The sequence below is a fragment of the Grampus griseus genome (assembly GCF_964374135.1).
Source record: "Grampus griseus genome assembly, chromosome: 13".
In the NCBI taxonomy this organism is placed as follows: Eukaryota; Metazoa; Chordata; class Mammalia; order Artiodactyla; family Delphinidae; genus Grampus; species Grampus griseus.
The window spans coordinates 41,519,062-41,546,192 of NC_139007.1; the positions used below are offsets into that span (position 1 = coordinate 41,519,062).

Consider the following 27,131-nt stretch of genomic DNA (forward strand, 5'->3'; position numbering starts at 1 on the left):
CCCTCAGACACTCACTGCAGTTGCAAATTGACACGTCACGATGAGCTGTTTCCCCCCGAGTCCCCACCACACAGCTCTTCAGAGGCACAGTCAGGACTTACTCAAGCCCCTGGGCCCACACCCGCTTCACACTGCCTGTGCTCGGCCCTGGAGCCATCTCGCTTTCTCCCGGCAGCCTCATGGGAAGGACTACGCAGACGCATGCATTGTTTCATGCCTTCTTCTCTTAACAGAAACGATCCACTTCCTTTTCTTCACTTTACGCCCTGCCTGTATTCAGTAGTGGCACATTTCACAGCTTCGTGAACACCCCCATGGCTTCCGAGAAGCTGCCGTGTTCACCTGCTGCTGCTCAGTGGGGAATGCTCTCCTCAGACCACGCGTAACCCGCAAAGGAGGATCAGTCTTCAGTGGCGGCGAACTCTTAAAACAAAGATCAGGACTCCACATCTGAGTACGGGGTTCTAGTCCCTCCTTCAGAATCACCCACGAGCTGATGCCCCGGGGGTGCTACAGAAAGTGGGGCTCAGGACTGAAACCCACCGACATCAGTGAGAGCAAACCGGTACCTCTGCCCTCAAAGCAGTGAATAACGAAGTACTCTACCAACTCTCCCTCCCCGTGGCACTGCCTCTAACTCAGGGCCCTTTCACGGGACTGTCAGAGTGATAAATTATAGACACAGAGCACCCTGATGCCAGCAAAGCTCGGGACAGTCACTCAAAACATAGCTGAGCAAGATGGGAAACCCCGGGCCAAGTGACAACTGGGTTTGGTGGACTCAGAGGTGACTGGATGGCCCTCCCGAGGGCACAAACATCACAGGGAGCAACACTGACGTAGAGGGAGGACCTTGTACAGGAGGACTTCGGAGGTTCATCACCTTTGGTTAAGATGTTTTCATCAAGATGTGCTTATGGAGATCACAAATAATTCTCAGCTGAAAGGGGGTAGTTAATTAATCGGAAGAAAGAACATACACCTAAAACTAACACAACATTGTAAATCAACTATACTCCAATAAAAATTTTTTAAAAAGTAAAGGAGCCAAGACAGAAAAAAGAAAGAACAGGGATTTTAAAGGATTTCAACAGGCTGAAATGGCCACTAGAACTGACCAAAACAACAACATAATCCCCCCAAGTTAAAAGATAAAACCCTGCTTTTGACTGTTAAAAGAAATCTATTGCATAAATGTAGGATGATGTCGGTACCTGCTCCATACCCTCCAATGTGCTCAGCTGGGACGACTCACCCTATTCATAAGCTCTGCTCTGACCCCAGGCTCTGGGTGGGAGAGGCTCCAGGCCACTGACATTCCAACTCCCATCAATGTTATGACTCTGACTTCAGACCTGAGGCTGCCTTTTACTCTTTGGGCTCAGTCTCCTGTCCTGGGCCCCACCCTTTTTCAGCAGTTGATCCTGTAATTCATTCTTGTGGACCCAACTCTTCTACAGCGTCCTGGCTGCGGTCTTGTCCCCATACACTAGCACTCCTCTTATCTGGCCCCTCGACCCGCTCGGCCAAACGATTCGGCTGCCAAACATCTGCCCATGTAGACTGCCACCTCTGGAAGGATTCCCCCGAGGCTATGCCTTCCCAGCTGTCCTAACTGCCTCCTGTCACGGCCTGCTGCCCTTATGTCCCCATGAGCGTACCCCAGGCCATGGATCTCTCTGTTCTCTGGACTCCCATCTGGATTACATTCTGATCCCCAACTGATCCCACCCTGCTCCTGACACAAGCCCAGCTCTTTTACATGGCAGGGGCAAAGGAGACGGGTTTAAAGCAATTCATATTTTAAGGTCTTATGGATGTTTATTGAATGCAAGCTCAGTGCAAGCGGAAGGTGCCACAGAGAGGCTGAATGAGAGACGTGATCCTGGTCTGTACTGGTACCTCATTTAATGATGCAGAAAACACGTGCATCTCACAGGCCTGACAGTCTTAGGTGTAGAGTCCTTACTCTACACTGGCGGAGCCATCTCTGAAGTATTGTCCATGTCTGAGTGCCACGCTCTTAAAGAGACAGTGACAGGAAGGGAATGCATCCAGGAGAAAGTAACCAGAGCAACAGAATTCCTGACATGAGGTAACGTAAGCATATTTGGAAGAACCAGGGCTATTGGCCTAGGAAAGGAGGATTTGCAGGGATGGCATTTTCAGGTGAAGAGCTCTCACATGAAGAAAGACCTAAAGGCTTATATTACGAGAGACAGCTTGGAGATCTGCAGGAACACAGTGGGAGAGGGGCTGAAGCAGTAAGCACTGGTCCCACTCCACTCCTGACTCGGTGACCCTGCCTCTCTAACCTCAGTTTCCCCCTCAGACTGGAGGATCTGATTTCAAAGGCCCCTCCCGGCTCTCAGAGTCCATAATTCTTCACCCTGTACATTACCTGAGAAAGAAGACAGGCCTGGCCTGGCCTGCTTGGAGGCCTGGGAGACAAGGTCACTTCTTAGGTCTTCCAAGTGGCCCCTTCCAGGAAAATCAAATTCACTCAAGTAACTTGTAAAATATGTGGTAGCAGGCTTTATGTTTCAGGAAATGAAAAAGACAGAAATTCCCTAAGAGAAGGCTCGAGAGGCAGAAAAACATCTACCCCTCCCTAAGACAGTCACTTCCTAATCCCTGCAACCTGTGAATATTATCTTACATGGCATGCTGTGAGATGATAAAGTTAAGACCGTCCAGAGGAGAGCTGATCCTGGATTAGCTGGTGGGCTCTCAAAGCCATCACAGGTACCCTTACAAGAGGGATGCAGGGGGCGATGGGATAGAGATGCATGGGGAAGAAGGTAACGTGAAGGCAGAGGTAGGGATTGGAGAGATGTGGCCACAAGTCAAGGAGCACCTAGAGTCACCAAAGGCTGGAAGAGAGAGACAAGCAACCGATTCTGCCCCAAAGCCTCTGACGGGGATGCATTTCTGCTGACATCTTAACATTGGACTCTGACTCCGAAACCACAAGAGAATAAATCTCTGTTGTTTTAAGACACTGAGTTTGTGGGCATTTCTTAGGACAGCCACAGAAAACTAATATGGAAGGTTTTCTGCTTAAATAAAATGTTGTTATGGGCCCAAAGTGGGCAGTAATAGCCTCCTTTAAGGGAAAAGCTCGAATTTTTATGTGTCTTTATGGCCTATTCCATACTAGACTCAGAACAAGTGCAGCTGTGCTTTTAGAAGTGTTTGGGGCAGTGACAAAAGCATCTTTTAAGCCATTGTGCGTGCACATTTTACCAGCAATCTCTCCGTCACACACAAATTCAGCAGACGACAAATCTAAGCAGGGCAGACAACCAGAAGACTCCAACCTCCATCCAGCAGGCCTGGCTGCCGGGGAACAGATTATGCAGCATCTCATGGCAGAGATGGGAGGAGGAAGCCTCTGGAGTAGGAGGGAGCTAGTCTTTATTCTCTATTGTAATGTGGGCAGTGTCTCTCCCCACCCTCGCCTGGCAACATCCAGCTCTTGGAGAATGATGAATGCTACTGAGATGAGCAATATAATGACATGATCCCCCAGCCTAGGAACCAGCTGTGGAAAGAGAATGAGGGTCCCGCAGGCCTCCCCAGACTCCCACCACCACCACCTCTGTAAGTCACTCTCACGCTGTCACTGAGGGAACCACCAGGTGGCACCAGGTCAGGTTTCAGGAAATGGTTCCCCTTTTGAGTTTCTAATGTCTCCTTGATAAAAACATCATTACTATTTTAAAAGCCACAAATAAGGGAGAAAGTCCTTTTAAAATCAGGGAAGAGAAAATGAAAGGTACGTATAAAACTGACAGTTTGATGACAGAAGGCTGATGATGATTCATCTGTCTTCTGCTCAAGAGAACCTCAGTAGAAGAGAACCTCCGTAGTGGAGTGGAAAGAGACTGAGACCTAGTTTAGATCTTCTGCTTCCTAGATTCAAGTCCTTGGGTAAATCATTTCATTTCTGTTGAGCTTCGTTTTCCTCACATGTAAACTAGGACAAGTGAATAAGATGACATGTGGTCTAAACAGTGGTTGGCCCACCTGAGTTCATTTATGTTTGAGGAAAGGATGAATTAACTGCTCTGCATCCAGGACTAGACAACGTAATATTGTTACCTGTAGTTCTTCCAACTGCCACGAGTATCTGCCTGGGTTTATAATATCTAGGAAGAGGGATCTTTTATTATCTTGGAAATTCAAACTGACAGAGGGCATGTTTTTTCTTCTTGGACAGCAGTGCTTAGTTTTACAAGCCAGAGATTTATGTAGAAGAAAGCTGGTCAGTTATTATGGGTGATGCATAACAACTATTTTTCATCCAGGACTAAAAATGTTTGCTCTTCAATCTAAAACAGAATTCTGTGCAAGTTCCTCGCTCCTACACACACACACTCCCCCACCCCCAGCCCAAAGCCATTCCCTTTTCTAGAGCCCTAGTCACCAGGAAAGCAGTCTGTGTGAAGCCTGGCCCTTACTCAGTGAAACAGATGCTGGTCTTTCCCGATGCCCAGTCACCAGTAGAATGGGTCAGTATGTGTGTGAGGCTGGAGCAGGGGGCGTGGAGAATGGAAGCTCATTGGGGCTAAACCTGGCATCCCACAGGCCCCTAGGCATGGGTTTCAGAGGGCCTAAGGGACCCACAAGCACCTGCTGAGCCCTCCCCTCCATTCAGGAAGAGTGGCTTCTACTGACAACAGAGAGTTCTGCTTATGCTGTCCCTCCTCTTCACTCTCTCTCCTCCTCCTTAGAGCAAGCAGTGAGGTGATGCACCCAACATGCTGCCCCTGGAGACACAGATGAATGCCTTCCCAGTGACCAGCATGCTCCAGCCTTCGGACATTCCGTAGAAGCCCTGCTGATCCTCTGACCCCTGGAAATTGTATTCCCCCAACTAAAGGAAAATATGAACTATTTTTTCCTCTTCCCAACCAGCTGTTAGGAATCACATACACATGACTTTAAAGCTCAGTGCCTAACGCAGTCTTGAATTTTGAACCCTTCACTGTTTAGAAAGAGGTGGGTTTTTTTTTCATAAGACTATTAGCTTCACAATAAGAATCTCAGGTATTTTTTTATCATTTCTCTTGGGACTTAGTAAAACAAAAGAAAGACTGAAAAATGGAGTAACTTCTATGTACATTCTACATTTACATGCAGACTAACACAGTTCAAGGAATTCACTGAGAGAAAGGAAACAACTCTAAAGCAGGAGGTAATTTTTTAATTTACTTTTCTTTCTGAATGACAATTTTAGTTGAGGTGGCCTCCGTGTCTATCAAACAGACAGTAGTATTTTGGCCATATTTGTGGCCTGAAGGCAGCTATCTAAGCCCTGTGAACAGCTGGAATAGCAGTACAGGAATTCTTGGTCTCACTGAAGCTACAGATATGACAAGGGTCTCTCTCGAGGCAGGCGCCAAAATACTTTAATCATGCTAGACAAAGGCCATGTAGGGTACACGAAAATCAAACCTGTCTCCTCAGAACTTGGAGAGTAGTTATGACCAAAGAGGTGTTATTTTAATCAAATTCATTTAAATCATGATTTAAATTACTAAATAAGATGACTCAATTTTATCAGCTTTTTATTTTAAAAAGTATATTTTTGTTTTGCTGCCATAAAAACAAAAACTACATATTCTTTAAAATTCAGTTGAGGATGGGTTTCACTTTTAGAAGAAACATTTTATAGAAGTATAAAATATACTTTTATAAGAATATACACCTTATATATTTAAATCAGTTATTTAAGGAAACCATACTCGAAGTGTATCTCTCAATAATTCTAGAAGATTCTGTGAAAAAAACTGTTTAATGTTTCCTTTGTGTTCTTACTGCTCCTCCCTTGATAATCTTCAGACTTGCTTTGCTTGCCCAGATTACTTCATTCTTAAGAATTATCTGTTCGTTTGTCTGCTTGAAACTTTGCACTTTTGGGGAAAAAGCCAGGGAGTGATTGTCTTATCTCCATAGAACGCTATTAACAAGCATGATTTCCACAGATAAAACCCATAGATGGAGAAGAAGAACATGATTTCTGGAGTACACAGTAAGGTTTTTTACTTTCCTACCACCTACCAACGTGGCTTTCATTGGGTCTCATTACCCCTCAATTTGGTCATGTAGCATTCAACATCTTAAGAGGGCCTACTAGGTGCAGGCTCTAGGCTTAACACATGAAGGATTCAGACCTGACAAAGCTTACATTCCAATAGGAAACAGATATTAGATGGCTATTGTACAAATAACTATACAACGATAGTTTTGAAGAAGTGCATGGTGGGAGAGCAACCCCATCCAGACTGGGAGTCAAGGAAGACCTCTCTAGAAAGTAATATTGATTTGTCATTACTTACTCATAAAACTTTTTCAAGAAAGGTAACACAAATATACTGTCTCAAATATTCTATCAATTCCAAGGTAAGACGGGGTATGAGAAAGAGAAGGCTCTGGACCAGACAGATATGACTAGAATCCTTGCTATTACTATGGTGCCTTGGGCAACTCATGATAAGGGACATGGTCTCCTCACATTATTGTTGTAACAGTTAAGTGTGACACATATAAAAAGCACTCAGTATGTAGTGGAAGTCCAATAAACCACAGACAATAATTAATAATTACAGAGTGTATGCTGATTTATCTTTGAGCTTTGGCATGTCAAAGCTAATTTTCCTTTCACAGTTCTGTCTTTACCAAAATGTTCGACTGAAAGAGAAAACCCGAAAATCTACTGGGAAAAAAACACACTCTGACATCAGTGATTTTTCTTCACTTGGGTTGGCTAACAGGCGTCATTTACTTAAACAATGGAGGCGCACCCCGTACTAGATTCTTCCTGGCAGATATACATATAAATACAGGCAAAAAGAAGTTGGTATATCTGTACTCAACAGCCTTCTCCGAGCATTAGAAAAAGATTTTGGAATTGGAGCTTTTGAATTAGAGCTTTTAAAATAGTGAACTCCCCTTGGGCGGTTAAGTGTCTTTCAGGTCATTAACTCCTTGTCTGAGAGGGTACAGGCAGAGCCCTTCAGAGAAGCCCAAACTCACGCAGCCCAAGAAGCATTTCCCACCCCCCACTTAGCTTCTTTTATTCTAACTTCCCTCAGTACTTACAAACATCCAACCCACATGACAGGGTCGGTCACATTCATTCCTCTGTTAGACACTCACTGCTGCCAGAGTAGTACCTGGAGGTACAACGGATCAGGCTCTGCCTGAAAGGAGCTCCCAGCCAGCGACGGGCTGTGGCCAACAGTCACTTTTCTTTTTTGATTCAAGGCTCAAGTCAGAAAACGAAAAAAATATGTTTTGTGTTTTTAAGTTAAAAAATGAAGACTTTTACTTGGTCCTGGAAAAGAGACCACTTTCCTGATGAGAAAAATGAGGCTCAGAAAGGAGAGTAGACTCGCCTAAGATCTTAGAGCATGTCAACAGCAGAGCCGAAGCAAGAATTTAATCCATTCCACTCGGGGCTCCCCACCCCATTTACCAAGCCCTCTGGTCTGCCCGGTCCTTGGAACTCAACAGACACGCTTCCCGCATGAGCTGGACCTCCCTACCTAGTGGCTGTGGGATTCACGCTGGGCTGCATGAGGCCAGGCAAGCCCTGCAGCCTGGAACCAGGCACTTCCTGGGTACCCCCGCCCCCAAGGCGTTCTGCTGTTCTGTGCTATACCACCCTGGGGTGGCTCCTGGCGCCCAGAGGCTCCTCCTGCTGGGGGCCTGGCCTGGCCCAAGAGGGCCACAGTACTCACCCCCATAGGGAAGTCTCTGCCGACCCCTGGCTTCCACGGCCAAAACCTAACCGATGGTGGTTCTACAAAGGCTCCCTTCTGCTGGCCCTGACTAGAGCCCTTTTATTTCCCAGTCCCCTTGGTTTGTATGAGCTGAAAAGGCCAGGACTGAGAGGAGATCGCTAGGGGGCTGCATGGGGTCAAAGGTGAGGGGTTGCTCATAATTGGTGTCGAGCAACGTTTCAGATAGTATACTTCCTCAACTTAAAACAAAGGTGCATTGTATGCAGACAGAATGGCTCCAGTTCAGGAGAAGAACCTCTCTCACACATAAATTCAAAATAAGAAATAACAACCAGGTCATTCTAGGATGATGAGGTGGCAGTCCCTGACTGGCCAGAGAACCAGTGAAAAATTACACCCAAGACGATGTGACTGGGCAATGGAGTCTGAGGCAGAAAGGGGTCCTATGGGTGGCTGGTGAGACCTGTGTAAGTACAGCCTTTCCTGGGAATCCAAGATGCCTGGGAGATGAGAGAAGCACAGGCAGAGAAGACTCGCCAGCATTCACAGAAAGAATGAAAACCCTGGTTCCTTCACACATCCCCTCCCTCCAGCAGCTTCTCTGGATGCCCAGCCCTCAGCCTGAGCTTCCAGAGCTCTTCTTGCACGGCTCTATCATATTGTGTAATCATTACCCGTGTATTATCCGTCACATTCATTTTTGTCTCAGCAGAGTCCAGCAAGGTGTCTAACACCCAGTGGGCAGCAACGTTAAGTGAATGAAAGCATGACCCGTTACACAGTGACTGCAATTCGAAGGTACAACTAGGGCAGCAGTAAGCAGCAGCCATCTGAGAGCAGAGGAAAAACCAACAATGAATGAACTACAGGGAAGCTCCCTTAAACAGAAGTCAGAGGGCTGCCCATCCCTCAGCAGCCCCTAAAGCAGCCACGGGACAGCTGTTCTGTTCTATTTCTGGGCTGGGGAGACATATCTTAGAGCTAAAACATATGTTCCCATAATTATCAAAATTGAGTGTTACAAATAAGGGAAGGGGGAAAGTAGCAGGTTCACCTAAGTGAGCTAAGACTTTCTATATCATATACCAGCTCCATCTCCAACTCAACCTCTCTCTTAGAAACCTATGGGCTCAGCGTCACAATTCCAAGTTCAAAGTGGACAAAATCCTGGGTCCCAGTGGAAAACCTTTCTAATTTACAAGGCACATGCTCTTAGTACAAAACTTGCCAACTTACTTTTTCCACGTCTAGATCAGCATCCTTCTTCTTCAAAAAACTGTAAAAGAAAAAAAAAAAAAAAGACATCAGAAGAGAACCGAACACTCTTTGCCTGTAAACCACCCACAAAGCACCACCACAGAATTTTCATTTGCTGCAGACAATCAATTTGCCCACAATTTTTTTTTTCTTGTTCACACAATTGTTGTGAAGTCACACTTGCTACAAACACCTGCCTGCAACTGCAAAGACCTGGCCCCATACCACCAAAGGAAGCCAGCATGAGATCTTAACTTTTCAGAGCCAGGAAAAATAGGGATGGAGGTCTTGAGTGTGTACACACACACACACACACACACACACACACACACACACACACCCCTTCTTCAGAGTGCCTACAAGTCATCCATAGCTGGGACACACTGAAAATGTGTCTCCAAGGTCTTGTTCAACTTACCTCTTGGCTTAAATCTCCCCTTTGTCCCCAGACCCTATCTGCTCCACTTCCTATCTGACTGCGGGTGCGCCTCACTGTCAAACAGCCTTCTTGAGATGGCCCTGTTTTCCCATTAGCTGGGGCTCCCCGCTCCAGGAGGCCTGCCAACCCACCAACCTGCACAACTTGTCCATGGAAATCTAGTCCCAAGATCACCTTAGAACCTTGTGTCAAGCCCCTGGCACAGCTGATGCTGCCTCTGACGGCACCCATGCCCACTTCACATGAATCTTTAAAGTGCCAGGCGCAGGGTGGCAGACCTCCAGCTTGCTCATTCACTCTGCCTACAACCTGCCAGTATTACGGTACCTCATTTATTATTTGTGATTTTAGCTGTTCGAACAAAGCTTCAGTTTTAATAAGGTGTCTAAAGAGAACAATAACAATGGTTGAGTGGAATTACGTTGACAGCAGTATGTTAGGGCAGAAAGTAAAAGGTGTGAGAAATCTGGAAGAAAAAAAGCAGAAACAATTTTTCCTATCTTAGTAGAGACTCAAAGTTGTTTTCAGTATGATTCTTAGCATCTTTCTTCCTGGTCAATGGTTTAAAATACCCCCATCATAAATTACCATCCCTATCAAAACCACCACCCCGCCTCCCTCCACACAAAAGAGAATTTTTGCACTGTTTGAAAGACTGTGTAATTAACAGTCACATCTTTGTTTCGTTTAATCAAAGATGACTCAGAATGAAGGGAAGAAAAAATGACCATGGGGAAGAGAATTAAAAACTCATATATTGTCTTCTGCAGAGGGGCATTCAAATCATGAACTCACTGCAGACACGCGAGAGGAGCAGCACGGAGGCTGGAGGGAGAGGACACGCTAACGAGCTCGCCACAGCCCGCACCTCAGCAACCCACAACCCCCATCTCTTCCTTGCTTCTGAGACATGCTGTCTTGTCCTACCAAACAGGCAATATATGCTTTTTCTTCTGGCTCACCCACTGGGGATCTAGACACTGTTGAGCTGTAAAAAAAAATAAAATAAAAAGGCAATTCCCTCTGTCCAGAAATTTCAACTGGCCTCCCTATAACCAGCAAAGAGTAAGTCAGTACTATGAGAACTTTTCACCAAAGGGAACATCTATACAGTAGAAGTCTGACTTCCACTCTTGAACCCTTTAGGAAGGCTGTCATTCTGATTTATAAAATGGAATGTTCTCATATGCAAGGTGAAAGATTCCTTCATCTGCCACAGAAAGAGCAGTTGGAGAATCGTTACCCTTTTCCAAAGTAGTGAGGAAACTTCGCCTCTCCCATGCACACAGCACAACTGCAGTCACACAGGATACCCAGTTCAGCAACAGGCTCTGAACGAATGAGCCTTCACTCCACGCTACCAAAAGGCAAACTGAAAAGCTGCTTGTAGCTGCTGGCTCACTACTACACGAGGAATCTTACCCATACGCACATATATGCGGCATCATCCAATTTCTTTTTCAGGCTTACTAAACAGATCGAGATAATTAACAAAGACAATACATATACGTATCACCCTGCAGCCAGAGCCCAGAAGGATGTCACAGCGTTAACCTCAAAGTCTCCCAGCAAGCGCACACGGCCTGAGATATTTTTAGGCGCCAGCTCCATTGTTTCAAAGAGGATATGGATGGATGAAATAGAATTGCCTGAAAGTAAAATTCACGTGGTAACCCATTTTGAATGAAGAGTGGCATTAGTTTTTAAAACCAGTTCTATCTTTCTTAAATAAAGGCTGTTTCTGAAAGGTCAAGAGTAAGTAAATTTTGGTCATCAAATGTTTAGGTGAAATAGAGGTAACATTTTATTTCAATGGCTCCTCTATTTAAAAACTTGACCAATTATTCTCCTACTTTATCTGTTTTCTAAACCTAGATTATTGCAATATCCAAGTTTTAAGATTCTAACACTTAAGGCAAGATAGACACCTCCCTCCCCATATGTGTGTATGTGTGTTTACAAATATAGATATGCATATGTGTTTATACAGATATTTTAAATAGTTGACTATTTTGATATAAATGTATTCAGTGGTGGGCTTGTGGGCATTAGGGCATGTTCCATGCTTTTATTCTTCCTGCTGAAGTAGTGCTGATGTTTTGTTTGAGAACATCACTGAAGTGACCCAGATTCCCCACTGGAAAAGGCAGATCCAGAAATGCTGCAAATGTGTGACTGACTGCAGGAATGGAAGCCGAAGGACGAGGCCTGGACCCAGAACGAACCACTCCCCACTCTTCAGATCAGCTCAAGTCCTCCCTCGTTGGCGGAATACACAAAGATTTTTATTTTTAGAGAAAACTCTAAGAACAACACTGAGAAACCCTCAGCTTTGAGTTCCCTCTTGATATAGCCATCCCCCTGCCTCCACTGCTCTCCTATTTCCACCTACACACCTTGCGATAGCACAGTGCTGGCAGAGGAATAACCAGGCCCGGCAAAGGGGCACTGGCCACATGTTCGGAGAATGGCAAGCGACTTGGCAGTGCACGGGGGTGGCTGAGGACGGTGGAAGGCTGGTGGGAGAAAGGTGGGACGTTAAGGCAGAGGCCAGGTGGTGAGAGACAGCATACACCAGCTCAGAAGTCAGGCAGTGAGGGGCACACTTCTGCACCCATCAGTATATCCTCAATCCGCTTCTATCCCAGGAAAGGGCAGAAAAATAGATCCAGCCCCCAGCATATTCCTGGCACTGGACTAAGCATCGTCATTCCAGTCTCACCCACTGTGCTGGGTAAGTAGAAACTTCTCCTAACTGGCCTTCAGGGCTCAGGACAGAATCACTTTCCTGCACCTGTTTCCCTTTGGTCCCATTTCTCTGAAGAACTGGATTTCATCTCCAGTGTGTTCCTACAGCACTTCATGCAGTACCTGTTTCCCTGCCTCTCCTGCTCGAACGCTGGCTCATCTGTGGCCAGGATGGCACTGAGTACAGCGCCTGCCGCATCACAGGCACTTGGGCCGCCTCTGCAGATGGAGGGGTGAAGGGTTGAGAGGGGCAGTGGCAGGGTGACTAATGAAAAACTGACCAGCAGAAATAAAGGAAATGATGCACTGTTGGTGGGAATGTAAATTGATACAGCCACTGTGGAGAACAGTATGGAGATTCCTTAAAAAGCTACAAATAGAACTACCATATGACCCAGCAATCCCACTACTGGGCATATACCCTGAGAAAACCATAATTCAAAAAGAGTCATGTACCAGAATGTTCATTGCAGCTCTATTTACAATAGCCCAGAGATGGAAACAACCTAAGTGTCCATCATCGGATGAATGGATAAAGAAGATGTGGCACATATATACAATGGAATATTACTCAGCCATAAAAAGAGACGAAATTGAGCTATTTGTAATGAGGTGGATAGACCTAGAGTCTGTCATACAGAGTGAAGTAAGTCAGAAAGAGAGAGACAAATACCGTATGCTAACACATATATATGGAATTTAAGGAAAAAAAAATGTCATGAAAAACCTACGGGTGAAACAGGAATAAAGACACAGACTTACTAGAGAATGGACTTGAGGCTATGGGGAGGGGGAAGGGTAAACGGTGACAAAGCGATAAAGAGGCATGGACATATATACACTACCAAACGTAAGGTAGATAGCTAGTGGGAAGCAGCCGCATTGCACAGGGAGATCAGCTCGGTGCTTTGTGACCGCCTGGAGGGGGGGATAGGGAGGGTGGGAGGGAGGGAGACGCAAGCGGGAAGAGATATGGGAACATATGTATATATATAACTGATTCATTTTGTTGTGAAGCTGAAACTAATATACCATTGTAAAGCAATTATACTCCAATAAAGATGTTTAAAAAGAAAAAAAAAAAAAAAGAAATAAAGGAAATGAAACCACGCTGCATCAGGCTGACCCGCTGCCTCCTGCACGTACGAGCAGAGTGGGTACTGGGGAAGGGGTGTAGAAACCCAGGGTGCACCCACATACCAGGCACACATACACACATAACCAGAAGACAACCTGTTCTTTAAATTTAGTCCTGTGTCTTTAGCTACAAATAAAGGACAAAGATCCAATCTGGAGATTCTACTGTTATTATTATTATTTTTTTTTGCGGTACGCGTGCCTCTCACTGTTGTGACCTCTCTCGTTGTGGGGCACAGGCTCCAGACGCGCAGGCTCAGCGGCCACGGCTCATGGGCCCAGCCGCTCCGCGGCATGCGGGATCTTCCCCGACCGGGGCACGAACCCGTGTCCCCTGCATCGGCAGGCGGACTCTCAACCACTGCGCCACCAGGGAAGCCCTGCTGTTATTTTTAATATTACCCAGTGTTTCCTTTCTACTTAAAAAAAAAGTTACTGGGAAACCATTCAATACATTAGAATCACTATGATTCAATACATTAGAATCATAATCACGTCTTGTATAAGGTGGAGATTTAAGGAAGGGCCATGATGAATCCAAGATTTAAATCATGGTCCAGGCTTCTGTTTGATTATTTTAAGAAATGGACGATTGAGAGAGAAATGAGGGATACTTTTCTCCTGCCACAGAGTCTCCTCTATTCCCAGTTCAACCCTTTTTACTACTTGCAAAAGACTTAAAATATTCATTGACCTGCCAAAAAACATCTGCACGTTACTAGACACGTCTCCACATATTCACGTCTGAATGGCTTCTTTCTGCTCCAACGATCACAGATCTATTCAATCAAAACTCAAGTGAGAACTCAGAGCTGTACGTGGTGTAATGTCAGTGGCGACTGAGGATAAAATGGCCATTTGATAGCAGCTTCCATAGCGAGCGTGTCAACAGGGACAGTGTTCCTTCGGTTATTCTTAACTTAGGATCCAAGGCACAAAAAAGACCAGGCAGGGCCAGACTCTGCCACAATTCCAAAGAAAGCTGAGACACATACAGAGTGCACACAGAAGCGCCTCAATGTTCTCTGGCGAAGGGGGGCGGGGGCTCCTGGCTCCCTGCCTGCAGCCCGGGAACAGGCCCACTCTCACAGTGGGCACCCGGGGCCTCCACAGCTGCACACAGACACGCAGGGCACCACGATCTGCTGTGCGCCCCACAGCTGGGGCAGGCCCCGGGACGGGACCCAGCTCAAACAAGGCCTTCCGTTGTGGCGTATTCCTCATGGCCCCGTTTCCCCAGGAAAAAATGTTTTTTCCTCTGGCCATTCATTCTGGCCCCAGACGAGCTCATTCTCCCGTGTCTTCCTGCACACGTGAACCTTCTAACAAGGTCCGAGATGGCAGCAAAGGTGTGAGATGGCAGCACCTGCCACTCTTCTCCCACCTTACCCAACCCTAGTAAGGGCACAAGGATACGTGCACGTTCAGAATGGTGAGGGGCACAGGGCAGTGAAGAGCCTGGGAACAAGTCGATGCCACGTCCAAGGGCATCTTCAGCACCCTGACATCAAGGGGACCCCGGAGGAATTCAAAGGAAAGGGGCTAGTCTTGGGGAGGACAGCAAAGGTGGCTGGAGAACACCCTTGAGTCTCCCACATAAGGAAGACATCATGGGCCTCGGCCAATGTCGGATACACTTTGTTCTACTACCTCATTCTTATTTCTTTTGTATAAATATTCACTCACCTCACTGAAAATCTGCAAACTCTGGGACCCCTGTGATGACGGAGCTTTCACCTCCGGCCAGTGTTTCTACGCACATATAAAAGTTACCCCTAGTGGAGCGCTGCCATCCTGCCTGTCACAACCGACAGCACACATAACCTTCTGAGAGAAACAAACAGGAGGGGGAGGCACCTCAAGTATGAACAATGTACCCAGTACAATTAACTGCAGGGTCTACTGCAAGCAGTAAGGCACAAGCGTAGGCTCTACCACCCAATGATCCCTCTCACCACTATGAATTACGCTCCAAAACACAGAATTTTGGTCCACAGCCAGGGAGGAAGCAGTTGGCTTGGAAACCAAGTTCTGTCCTAGCTCTGCTGTTTATTTGCTCTGCGATTGGGCAAAGGGAGAGGGTACACCAACAGTCACATATTAAACAACCCACAGGGGCCGGGCAGGTAAAAGAAATGAATGGAGCAGGTGAGACGGGGCTGGGGTGAGCTGAAGTGCCCTGCCCCATCCCAAGAGGACAGCTGCAGCACTGCCTTGGGAGGGCTGTTATCATGAGGGAAGGCAGGCTCAGTTTTGCCAGACCTTCCAATTTTTTGTTTTCTTTCAAGAGAAGCTGGAAATCTCAGTTTTTATACAAAAGTGCCCAACTTTTAAATGTTGGTTTAAATTTTTAAAATGCACCATGTGGTCCAACAAAACATAAATGAGGGTATCGTACAGCCCATAGACTGGTTTGCTATCTTTGTAAGTCATAAGAGCTATCCCTTGGTTTCTCTTTCTGTTAAATAGGAAGTTGATTTCTATCTGCCCACGACTTGGGGTTTATTTAAGAGCACAAAAGGGGTTTTTATTATCATATAACAAAAAATCCAAGTACATTCAGATGCACGAAGCAGGGTAACCCAATCTCTTATTTTTTTTAAAAAACCAGGGTTTACACAAACGCTCACACCTGGGGCTTGATGTTTTGTAGAATTATTGGAAATGTATACTTCTACATGATAGCTTCTAAAAAAACAAAAGAGGTAAATTGTAATAGTCTTAGAGGATGAGGGGTGAGTAAGTGGAGTGAGTGGTGGGGTAAAAGCTTGCTTGGAATGGCTTTGATTTTTTTAACAAATGCTATGTGGAGACCAGTAGTGGAGACAGCCCTCTCGAGCAGCTCTGCCATCAAGGGCAGCAGGGATGTGAGGTGGCTGCCACAGGAGAACACGAGGCGAAGATAACATATTTAAAAAATGGATGAAATTATAAATGTGTGTATGTTGATGGAATGAACATGTTAAAGCAAACAGACAAGCAAGCAAAAAAAAAAAAATCCAAGTACTAACTAAAAGAACTGTGTCAGCAAAATACTAGACAGTGTTGGGTGCAGTAAAAATTTTATTAGTAAGAGTTAAAAAGCCAAGATCTAGTTATACAGGTTTTCCTAAACAAGAAGTCAGAAAAAAAAGAAAAAAATCTTTACTACAACACACACTGTCCCACATTTTACACTGTGCCATTTCTGTATTTGTCCTTTTTAGCCTACTTCTAGCAGAGTCTCTCTCTTTGCTAAAATACATTAGTTGCCATGGAAACGATGTCATAGTGCGTAAAACCATTTACTGTCCTTGGAAAGGCATTCGTGATAAAACTGAACGGCAGCATGTTTTAAAAAGAGATCCAACAGAAAGCAGTTGTGTAAGAACACAAGATCTCAAAATTGTGACTTCAAAGTATTCCTCCACCACCACTGTCACATGGCCCTGTTTCCCCCAAATCAACCAGAGAAGCACTTTTCCCTGTTACAGACACCAAGTATATGCAAAACAAAATCTCTGACCTAATGCTGGAGAAAACAATAGACTCACTAGAATTCACACTTGCCTCCCTGGGTGGAGGGAGGGGGCGGGAGGGGGATGGGAGACTGCAGAATCAGGATAGTTTGGAGGCATCATAACATCTCTGCTAGCGGGTATGATTTAGTCCTGTGCTACATTCTGCTGTCCAACTTTGTAATCAGAGGTAGAAATAATGTTCAGGACATAGAGATTGAGACTTGTATTCCTTATCCCCAAAGATTAGCAAGACACTCCCTCTTTTTTCCTTTCATCAACTCAAATCATATTCACTCCTTTGAGAAAATACATTGAGCATCTCTCATGTACCACACTGGGGAAGAAAACAGACAGGCGAGGTACATGGCACCAGGAAGCTTAAAATCTAGCGGGGCCAGCTGGGCGGGTGGGAGCTTAAGAGGCTTCCTGGGCCATGTGAAAAGCTCGACTTTATTCCAACTCAAGAGGACGGCACTGAGGGTTGTTACCCAGCAATGTGGTCTCAGTGGATTTTTAAAAGCTTGCTCAGCTGTGGGACTGGAGCCAACAGTAGAGGAGGGCAGAGTGGTAGTGTTATCAGAACAGCCTGGCCCAAAGAGGACAGTACAAAGCAGACGGAGAAATGTGATCTCTAACTAGGGTGACCTTAGGCCATGGCTTGTCTGTGAAAGCGCTAGATTACACCCATTGTCCCAGCAGCCTGTCAGATGAAGCTTTTGTCCAGATGTTTCATTTTTTAAACCAAGGACTGTTATTAAGAGTTGCATTAAAATGCACCAAGACTGGCTTCAGCCATGGTCTTGCCTACCAGTGATGAGACAACTGCACAGTGAAGAGAATTTTCTTTCTTACGTGTGATTAAGTCTGAATGGTAACCAATGACAATCCACCTCCTTTCCTGTCCTTTTCCAATCTTGGCTGCAGTAAATACCTCTCTTTCAAGGAAAACAGGCAGGATGCTCACCAATAAAATAAAGAGCAGTTGGACACGAGCAGCTGGGGCAGCTAACTCCTCCCATTCTCAATTGGTAGAGCCCCTGCCAGACACTGGATGTACTGACCAGTTGTGCTGACCCCTACTGCAGCCTGAGATGCACAAAACACTCGTCAGAAGGATCCATGGGAAACAGAAAATTACAAGTTAGGTGTCTGTGAAATATTTGCAGGAAACAGACCTTTTCAAGAATGGTGTGAATGCTCTCATTACAGTGTTTTTGTCATTTATCTATTGTTACTCTATTTTACTTTGCAATATCCTCTTCAGCAGCAATGGACTGAAAAAGAAAAAACTGCAAATTAAATGAAAAATTACTGAATTTTTGTTTGTTTAAGAAAGCTGACGATGTTAGCTGGCACAAAGTGTTCATTGGTATTATTCACCATGGTATCCTTAACGATATCATTCACTAGATAAGTCCAGTCTGCTGAAGAAGCATCAGTAACTACTTCAAATGTTAACAGTTATTGTAACAAGACTGTGCCCAAGGATGACAATTCAACACAGGCAGCTATGGAAGGTTCACTGACACAGCACTCTAGGAAGCATGACTTTTCCTTTAGATCAAATGCTATTCTATGTTGATTCCGCATTATTTTTAAGTTCAGGTTTTTTTTGTGCACATAGGAAAAGTGAAGTGAGAGCTTTAATGTGTTGGTTTCATTAGCAGAAGAAAACACCACACAAATGATTCCAGTTGTATGTTAGTATTAACAGGTGTTTTAAACAGAAGAATCAATTAATTTCAATTATGGTTTGATTTTTTTCCCCCATCTATTTCCTGGGATCAAAATGAAGCTGGTGGAAGTTCATTTTGTCACAGATGCAACATTTCATGCTAGTGTGACTGCTACTGTCATTTGTCAAAAGTTTAACACGAGATGAAATTATTTGATTTTGCAGAATACAAATACAAATTTTGTGATGCTATAAATAATTGTCCTTACTAAATCAAGAAATCTATGGAGCAGAAAGTTATTTGACGTGGGTGTGGCATACGCACAATTCATAACTGCATTCAAACAAGTGGCTATATCCTACCAACTCAAAATAAACTAAATGCAGAAATTGATAAATAGTTAGAAAAACTGGAACTCTGAAATTTTTGTGATAAAGTGCTTTGTGAATACAAAAAACACTTCAGCATGGTAGTACACGCCTTCTATTTGCCGCCTGTCATCATCAACTAGGTTTTAGAAATGTTTGAGAAATGACTCTCTAAGTCAACCTAAGTGTGCCATGCTGGTATGTGGATGAATCCTGTAAAGTCTGGGTGTGTTCTGTTGCAAAACAGTTGGAAATCTTTGCTCAAAGTAGTGAATGAAGTGCCAAAACACTTCAGCTTTTAAAAAGCATTTAACAAAGTGCAGTTACTGAAAACAAGGCTTGTGGAGAGGAAGATGTTAAAATTTATCCCAACAAAAGCAAAGGAAGCCACTAAACACATTAGACAATTCAGTGTCCAAGATTTAATTCTGAAACAGTATTACAGATATTTTGGAGTATCTCAACTTGTGGCAATGTTTTGATGATGTTCCTGGTTTTAACTGGATACATTTATATTCTGTACCACAATGGAGTGAAATTATGAATGATCTATGATTTTGTGTCACCTAAATGTGATACAGCATTCAAAAGGACCACAGGGGGACTTATTTTCATGAGTTTTGCCTTATAAAATTATTTATTCAAGATAAGAATCCTGAATGGGGGTAAAAGAGTTGTGAAAATACTTGGGCTAAAATGTTCACACATTTCGGTGTGGAAAAAAAAGTTATTCTGAGAAAAGCCTCCATTTAGCAGAATTTGCTCTGAGCTTATGTGCATCTGTAGAAAGAGTTATTTTCTCAGTTAAAAATATTGTGATGTATACATAAATGCGAATTGAAGACAGTAATAGTTTCAAATATTAACTATAAAACACAACTTTGAAGGAAATTGCAGGCAACTCTATGAGAATTAAAAACAATTCATCCTTTATAAAATAACACTGACATGAGAATTAAAGACATATGGCTGAAAAACTGGCTAAAGTGAGTGAATATGTACCAAGAATAATTATCATCTTATGTTCTTTTTCTTGTTTAGATAACCAGTATCAAAAGATTTTTTTTGCTCTAATGTATAGGGACATGTTTTTAAGTTTTAGGAATTTTATTTTTGAGAAGATTGTGAATAAAACTATTTCATAGGTCAAAAATATTATGAAAATGATATCAGTTAATAAATCAGCACTTTTTTTTTCAAGTTCTATAATTTAAATTATTTTAGTGACTCCTTTCAAAAAATGTTATGGTCCCCTAGCCCTCGCTCTCTTGGCTCCCCCAAGAGATGAGAGAAAATATGAGATGTATTTATGTTTTGAGAAGATGTGTTCAAAGTGTCGCCGTAATTTTCTAGTAGGAAAATACAAAAAGCAGTATCCCAACAGGCAACTTTCCACCTGACTCCGCCCCACCAAACGTATGCTTTTTAAAGCAAAACGGAAGACTTCCCTTCCAAAATTACTAGGCATTTCAAGAAACAGCAGGTTTTAAAACATCCTCTTAAATGCAACATCATCCTCGTATGACTGTCGGAGACAAAATGTATTCAAAAAGAGCTAACTGGTTTTTTTCCCCCTCTCTCATTTGAGTGTTCTGGTAACTACTTATGAATTATACTTGGAAATGAATCCCTTCATAAACTCATGCTTTATTTAGTACATGAGGATTGAATAAAAATGAACTGCTTCTCCCCTTATAGTCTGTCAGAGACTGTAATTTCTAGTATTCACCCTGATACCTTTAAAATATGGAACTAAAGGATCACACCCCGTAAGAATTACCTTCGAGTCTCCAGCATCCCAGTTAAGTTCATTAGAGAAAGGCCTGAAATGCTAATACTTTCCATTGACCTGAGACTCCATGGCAACCGAGGTCCTTCCTTCCAGGACACGGGGAGGAAGTGCCGCCAACTAAACAATGGGAAGCCCAAGTTCCCCACTGCACTTTGGAATATCTGGTGGACAACTCTGCTCCTTGAGAGGACAGATCTTCCCACTTCTTGCCCAAAATGAACCTAATACAGGTAGGCTAAGCCACAATTTACCCAAAGGAAAAAGCATATTATAGGAATACAAGTAAGCAAATTTGCCACCATCACCATCACCATCATCATCCTGTTAAAATACAGCTCAAACGCAACGTAGAAGGTTTGAAACGTATACTTCCTACTCAGCTGCATACATTTCTCCATAGTTGAATTCAACTTGATCATGACCACTGCATTTCTGCTGATGGTAGAAAAAACAATCTCGCTACTTCAAGGTAACTTGCTCTTCAGATTTAAAATTTTCGTTGCTTCAGGGCAATTAGTCAAATTGAGCTCATCTCAGACTGCCTCTCAGGGCTGTGTTCCTTTTCAAAAGGGCTGTGTTCCTTTTCCTCTCCCTCCTTCCCCAAGGGGGAAGATTAGAGACCACCACATGATGGGGCGAGGACCTGGTCCAGGCACTGCCCTCTAAGCCCTCACTGGCCTCCCTGGGATGTCTCATCCCTTTGTTTTGGGTGCTAGCCTGGTTCTGCTGATGTGATTGGTGGAAACCTGCAGCCAGTCTTCAGCCTGGCCCAGTTCATTCTGTGCCCTCTTCAACCTGACCCGGGGACTCTCCCGCCCAGCTCCTGCAGCACCTCCGCATTTGTCCTAGGGGGCCTGCAGGATTGTTGGGATTTCTCTTACATCACACGTAAGCTTTGGGAAATGAGGGGAAGGCATATCACCTCAGGGCTGTCTCTGCCTAAATATGCCCCAATGCAGGGTCCACTCCAATGTGGCTTCCTTCCAGATAACCAGATGGGGGCGGGGCAGATTCTCCTCCGCCCACCTGGAGTGCAGCATCTCAGTGACCCATTCATTTTTTATCTCTAGCCTCCTCCAAATCTCTACAAACTCCATCCTCCAACCCAGGAAGGCACTTCCTCCTTCCTGCAGCCTCCCCATCCTGCGTGGCTGACTGTACAATACACGCCACGTCTTCTGAGATCTGGCTCCTCGGAATCCGCAAATCACTTTGCTTCTAACAAAGCCTGCCTCTCTTAAATGAAGGCCTGGGCTAACTCTGGTCTCCAAACATGCCTCAAGGTCCTGTTTTGGAAGTCAAAAGCTGAACAATGTCTTCTTTGTCTTAGGCCATACTCTGTCCTTCCCCCGAAGTAATGGAATCCTCTGCCTCAATGAGGGAGACTAACAGGGCAACAAGAATTAGAAGGAAGGGAAAGTAAATTGAATACTAGTTCAAAGTATTATCCCCACTGAACCAGCTGGTCATAATGCAAGTTCTCAGAGGTCCCAGAATACTCATCCAGGATTTTTAAAAAGTGCAACATACTGACATGTCATTTTTCTAGAAGATACCATTTATACATAATTTGAACCAAGGGCAAAAAGGGAACTATGGCTTCCATTTTCTTGAATTCTTTATATAGGAATTATTGTCCTTGATCTCTATTCTACTGTTGAGTGGATCCATTCAACAGGAAGCCACCTTGTTCAGCATCGTTTAGAACTCTCCACCTCCTGGGTTTCTTCTTCCCAGGGCCTTCTCGCCTTTGCCTCTCCTCCTCCGTATATGATGGGTGTGTTCACCCATCATATCCCTAAAAGCTCAGGCCCTTCCTTGCCTTATCCGTCATCCCAATTCCAGCTCACTCCCCTATCCAGCGTGAACCCTACTTTCAGATAATTCAACTGATGCTTTATCTCTTAGAACATCTTCTTCATTTGACTATTCAAACCAACTCTCACCACAAGGTCAGATTTTCCATTCCAGAGTGACAAGTACTACCAAGCAAAGTCACAAAACTGGGCTAAAGGGACCCATTAAAAATACTTACAAATTCCATAGGAGCCTCACTATTTCTCTGTCATACTTTTTGTCCATCTATTAACACATTATCCTATATTATCCTGGCTGTTTGGGCTTTTTCTATATTCTCCAAGTCTCCCTCCCATCCCCAAATCTTCCAACCTCGGATGATGGCTCAGCCTCCAATTTTACTGAAAACTTTCAGGATACTCCACGTCTTTGAACTGCTTTTCACATAAAAATTTCACTGTCATCTTCACCTATCTTGAAGCGACAGTTTAAAATCACACATGTAAAGTACTGTGCCTACCCTTTAGTAGTCATTCAAACCTACAAATACCTTCCTCATCTGTTCTTTCTCCCTCCGAGTTACTGCTAATTTTTATCCTTTTGAGGGCTACAGTGGGTTGAATGGTAGCCCCCCAAAGTATGTCCATCTGGAGCTTGGGAATGTGACCTTATATGGAAAAAGGGTCTTTGCAGATGTAATTAAGGATTTTGAGATGAGATCATCTTGGATTAGGGTGGGACCTAAATCCAGTGACAAGTGTCCTTATAAGAGAAGGCCATGTAAAGACACACAGAGGATAATGTTGTGTGAAGATGAAGGCAGAAACTGTACTGATGGGTTTACAAGCCCAGGAAAAACAAGGGTTGCTGGAAAGAGGCAGGGAACAGAGTCTTCCTGAGCTGACACCTGAACCTCAAGACTTCTGGCCTCCAGAACTGTGAGAGGACATTTCCTGTTGTTTGAAGCCACCCAGTTCATAGTCATTTGTTACAGCACCCACAGGAAACTAATACAAGGGCTCCTTCTATACCTGACATGATCAGGTATCAGGTCGTGTCCCCCACCGACTCTTTGTTGATCCCCTTCCATCCATTACACCTCTCTCTCCAGCCTCACCAACATCACCCTCTTTAGTGGATCATTTCTGCATGTTCTAGCTCATCCAGGAGGCACCAAGAGCCCAGCTGAGTGTCCTGGTGGGGAGTACAAGCAAGACTCCTCCCACAGTGACAGTGCTGGCTGGGATATTTCATCCCCTGGAGACAGAACCTCTGTCACAAGCCAGGGATGTGAGATCAGGGACGGCACTGGGGCTCCCCTTGAGCCCCCTAGACTGGGGACTCTCAACACTTTGCCACACTGGACTCTTCTCCGTATGGCATAGTTGGACTGAGGTACAATCAGAGAAAGTTTTCCAAACGCCAATCCTCCTTGTTATACCCTTAGGTATAAACTAACCAGAACTTCCCAGGAGCTACTGACACCCACAGAGGCATGTGGCTCTGCTCAGGACACGGTAGTCCTTATAGGTTCTTCCCAGCCATACCTCACCGGCCTTCAGTGAGCAATCCTTGGCCCCTTAGAGAACTACCTCCAAGTCTCAGCAGTCTGAAGTCAAGAATCTGTTGAAATAATAACCATAAGACACAGGGAATTATATGGTCAACCGCACTTCTATGAACAGAAGGGTGTGGTATGGCATATTATCTGTGCTTTGGCCCTAACCTGCTGACAGAATTAGAAGCTGGTATCATTGCATTTTCAACCAAGGAGGGGAAACATAAGGTGGAACCTAAAACATCATGTGCAACCAAACTCTGAATTCTATCCCATGACTCTGAGGATCCACCAATGCAGAGGACCTGATGTGTTATCCACAAGAGGAAAATTTACTCGAGATGCATCTCATTCCAGAAGTACCGAGAACACTTTTAAGACCTCCCAACTTGGAAGCTTAGAATCAAGATCTACAAGCATTTAATAAATCCACATTTCAGTGCAGTGTTTCACGGCACAAAGCAAATTAAATGAGGTGCACTTTCAGCCTTCTAGAAGCTTGCTACTGAAAATGCACAGTATTGACACTGACGTACCAAAGTGACTGAACAGGAACAAGGTGGATAAATACGCGAAGTGGTGATATTATACGCTGGCCAAGGGGAGAGTGCATCTTGTTAGTGGCGCGTGATCTCCCACATTGAAGGTGGTGCTTGTGGCAGTGGGGAGGCGGGCGGGGAAAGCGCTGAAATCATAGACAGCGCGTGGGGAAGGAAGGAAAAAAGTTCACTACCGCTTTCCAAAGACCATAATGGCTTTTCAAGCAACAGTGAAGCATAAGGTCCACCCCTTCCCCCTCTCTGCTGTTAGCAGTTGGCCAATATCTACAGAAGGTGTTTTTAATGCTCTCCATCCCTCGGATACATTAAACCTGGCATCCAGGTGAGGATTAGGCAGGCAAAGCCATTCATGAGGAATCACAGAGAGCTTTCCACAGGGAGCTGAGAAGACTCTTAATGAGGGGCTGACAAACACTGCCTGTGTGCTGTTGAGTCTTTTGTTACAGAAATGACTCAAGTAGTCCCTCCCCGCAACCATGGAAAACATTTTATAAGGTTTATTGTCAATCACTCTGTGGAAGGATATACAGAGGCTGTGGTTGGGTTCTAGTGTTAAATCATTACTCTGTAGGACCTTAAGTCTCAGCTAAGGAGATTCTCCAGATATGCCAAATGAACAAAATGAATGCATGGAAAGGAAGGCACCCTCACAGCTACAGCTGGGTTCCATGTGGCTGAGGGACTCAGCTAAATGCTACTGTGAGAGGTCCAGCCATGGGCAGGTGCACAGTAGGTGAGCCTGCCTCCTTCCGTTTCCCCAGGCTCCACAGACCTTCAGGCACAATACCAGTGGTCCATTCTGCCACTTTTCCCTCTTCTATAACTCACTGTTGTATTTTTCCAGTTTCTTCCAGATTTTGAAACATTCTGCATTTCTCCCTGGTCTTGGACATCATTGTGCACTATTGGTAACTTTGTTGTTTTTGGTGAAAATCTTATTGATGAAAACCTGATGACTGAGGGCAAAGAAGTAACTGTTGCCCCGACCACCTTAAATTTTTAACGAAAAGCTCAAGATTATGGATAAAAGATCTTTAAACACATACCATTCTCAGAAGACAATGGTGGTTCTGAAGACAGTATAGGACAGTCCCCGTACCTACATCACATGGGTCCATAGAGAGTGAATCTAGTGCCGTCAGAAACTACAGAAGCTCCATGTCCAAGGAGATGCCAGCCTAGCCTCACAGATGGGGAGGAAACCAGCTACATATTCCAGCACTCTGCCCCCAGGGCCTATCTAAATAAATACCTGCTGAGTATCTACACCATGAATGACAGTGTGCTACAAGCTACAGGGGGACAAAAAACCCCAACATTTTTGCACATATGAGGCCAATGGTCTGTTGAGAAGGCAGGACCCACATACACAGATTTCCAGGAGACCTGGCTTCTAGTCTAAACTAAGTGAGGAACTGCATGTATGACCTTGGGCAACTCACAAAATTCTCTGCTCCTTGGATTCCTCATATCAGGATTTAACTAACAACACAAGGCATCATTTCTTAGGAGGCAACTGAGAGGCACACAGGTTCAATGCAAGAGAATGAGACGAGGGGAAGCTGCCCAGGGCTGGGATTCCAGCTGGGCCTTGAGAAATGGATAGGGTTCCCGGGGAAAGGAAGGGCTGGGGAGTCCAGGAAAGGAAAGCAAAGGCCAGAACACGTATTCCATACTAATGAGATACTATGTTGACATCTGGAGAATCAAGTGTTAGCGTGATGGTGAATGAGGTGAGCCAGGAATGCCTCAGAAAATGGAGATGGGGGAAGGCGTTGAATGCCAGGCTAAAGGATTTGGCCTTTCTCCCGTTCACTGGGTTGTTAGGGGACAAGGCAAAAGAACCAGTATTTACATCAGCCAGCACATGAGTTTTGACATGGATCAACCACCTCCTCAACTCAAGCTAGGAAGCGTAGGAGTGAAGCAACTGGAATCATTATTTGCAAACCACAGGAGAGCCTGAAGGACACAACGTATCACGAGAATATCGATCGGGCAAAGGCACACACAAAGTACAGCTACAGAACTGGCATTTTCAAGCAGGAGATGGTGATAAAAGGTACAGAATGACAGAGCGTGAGAGTTCATTAACAACTCAGCTCCTGTAACTGAAAATGATGAGGGGCTATTTGTATCTCTAGGAGGTCAGACAATAAAAAGGTGAACCCCTCCAAACTCTGAGAGCAAACAAGAGAAACCTTTAACAGAAATCAGTGATTTTCAAATATCCTTGCGTGCATATGCCTAGCTACGGGAAGCGTATCACACAATTTCTGGAATACAGTTCAAATTGAAATAAAAGTCCAATTTTACAAGTGACAACATTTGCTATTGTTACTGCTTCCAAACAGATACTACAATGTGTGGAAATGAAGGAACTCGTTGGTGTTTATTTGCCTATTCAGTAGAATTTCAATTGGGCAGAATTTCACAGAAATACAGATTCAGTAACTTTTTCTGGGGATTAAAAGAAGAAAGGATTGGGAAAAGTGCCCTGGGCTTTGTTGCGGTAAAGGCAATCTGACTCATTTTTAATTTTCCATTA

The 27,131-nt window shown here is 44.5% G+C and overlaps 1 protein-coding gene across 2 annotated transcripts in view; it reads right to left on the reverse strand.

The window, feature by feature from the left end:
* The window catches only part of FYN (FYN proto-oncogene, Src family tyrosine kinase), a 209,254-nt gene that overhangs the window by 173,570 nt on the left and 8,553 nt on the right, over positions 1 to 27,131 (reverse strand). For both annotated transcript variants that reach the window (XM_082669301.1, XM_082669299.1), the window contains exon 2: positions 8,988 to 9,027. The gene's annotated coding sequence lies outside the window, so the exon portion shown is untranslated. The remainder of the gene's footprint in view (positions 1 to 8,987; positions 9,028 to 27,131) is intronic.